This window comes from Salvelinus sp. IW2-2015, unplaced genomic scaffold (genome assembly GCF_002910315.2).
Source record: "Salvelinus sp. IW2-2015 unplaced genomic scaffold, ASM291031v2 Un_scaffold3336, whole genome shotgun sequence".
In the NCBI taxonomy this organism is placed as follows: Eukaryota; Metazoa; Chordata; class Actinopteri; order Salmoniformes; family Salmonidae; genus Salvelinus; species Salvelinus sp. IW2-2015.
Window position 1 is genome coordinate 15,782 of NW_019944620.1, and position 2,075 is coordinate 17,856.

The window sequence follows — 2,075 nt, forward strand, 5'->3', positions numbered from 1 at the left end:
AATCTTCAGAAATGCCATTGAAAATGTTCTTAAACATGGCCAAGGCCGGTTCACCATTGTCCAACATCTCACAGCCAGTCAATCTTTGCTGAACTTGAACACCTTCCGTGAGATTAAAGTGGTGCTTTAGGTCAACTGATCTGTCTTTCATGCTCTGGTATATATCTCCAAATATGTAAGCTTCATCCTGAGCTTCATCATCCTCGGTTTTCTCTGTGATATGTCGTCCCCTGTAGACAGACTGTTTATCATTGGAGTCATAGTAAGTCACTTGAACGTCATCCAACATTAACACAACCGTAAACTCAGGGAAAGGCGTCTCTCCGTTTATATATGTTGCAAGTGCCCACAGAGAATGTGATCCTGAACCTGGGAGAGGAGTGATAATATACAAATTTTATAAAATAATATGGAAATATAGATGACCTTTCTGAATCAGAGGTGCGGTTGTTGTGGATGGCTGTTAACAAATCGGAATGCGGAAAACACATTTCAGCTGAATGCATTCAGTTGTGCAACTGACTAGATACTGTATGCCCTTTCCCTTCGTAAGGCGCTAATAAATTAGAGAGCAGCAATGTGATTCACATCATCAATGCGTCATGTAGCCTAGATATCAATAATAAGTGATATCAGTATAGTCCGTAGGCTAATCCCAACCCTGTACACAGTTATGGACATTTGACATTTTATGACATAATAAATCATTGAATGAGGTAGAAAGTTAAACCCTTACCTGCGTTGACAATGGGGTAAAACGAAAGAACAAACAAAAAGACAGTCAGTTTGCCCATGATTTTGATAGTGTAGCCTTGTGTCGTAAGAAGTGAGTCTGACAGACTTTTCCTTCAATTTAAACTGCGTAGCAAGAAGTGTCTCAGACTTTCTCTTTCACTTAGCCAACTGAATATATTCCTGCTACTCTGGCCCAGAAGCTAATATATCCCATCTCCACTAGGCAGCACCTCCCCCCGTCAGCTCCTGTTCTCCCACTGGCTGGCCGTCTCTCAGCAGGGTCAGGTTGATGTGGTGGGGGTAGAAACCAAACGCCAGGCATCTCACCTGAAACCTTCTATAAACCTCTTTCTTTATCAACCTGAGACTGGGAGGCACTTTACGCATCACACCATTCTTCTCTCTCTTCAGTGATTTGATGCAAAGGGGAAGGTAAAAAGTCTCCAAAAGTGTTGTTTTGTATGCTTGCGTCATCCCATCCCTTCCTAGTAGTAGTTTCCCAGCATCATATGTATAATGTGTCATGTTATAATACATCTTGAAAAATGCCATTGAAAACATGCTTAAACACGGCCAAGGCCGCTTCTCCATTGTCCATCATCTCACAGTCAATCAATCTTTGCTGAACTTGAACACCTTCCGTGAGATTAAAGTGGTGCTTTAGTTCAAATGATCTGTCTTGTATATTACTCTGTTATTGTATATTACTGTCTTGTATATTACTCTGGTATATTACTCCAAATACATGAGCTCCGTCCTGAGCTTCATCTTCCTCAGTTTTGTCTGTGATGTGTTGTCTACTGTAGACAGACTGTTTATCGTTGGAATCATAGCAAGCCACCTGAACATCATCCAACATCACCACAACCGTAAACTCAGGGAAAGGCGTCTCTCCYCTTATATATGTTGCAAGTGCCCACAGAGAATGTGATCCTGAACCTGGGAGAGGAGTGAAATTATGGACATTTTACATTTTATAACATTAAAAAATCATTAAATTASTTTGAGAGAAAGTTAAGTCCATTTTACCTGCGTTGACAATAGTGTAAAACTAATGAACAAATAAAAGGACAGACAGTTTGTCCATGATTTTGAAATGTTCACTACTTTTCCAGTAGCCTCACGTWGCAGGTTTCTAGCTCTGAAGCGTCTGACAGACTTTTCTTTTCACTTGTCTAAACAAGGTAAGGTACTTTAATGTTGTTGAACGAGTCAAAGAAGTGGAGGTGGAAATTTAAGACCAAATGAAGCTGCGGGTGGAATGAGGAAGAGAGGGTGAATCATGTTGCATGTTGCACACACAGCCAAACACCAATCAGATGACAGCATAAATTAATTAC

The 2,075-nt window shown here is 40.6% G+C and overlaps 1 pseudogene; it reads right to left on the bottom strand.

Annotated features, from left to right (window-relative positions):
• Window positions 1–402: 402 nt before the first annotated feature.
• On the bottom strand, window positions 403–2,075 carry LOC112075677 (major histocompatibility complex class I-related gene protein-like; annotated as a pseudogene).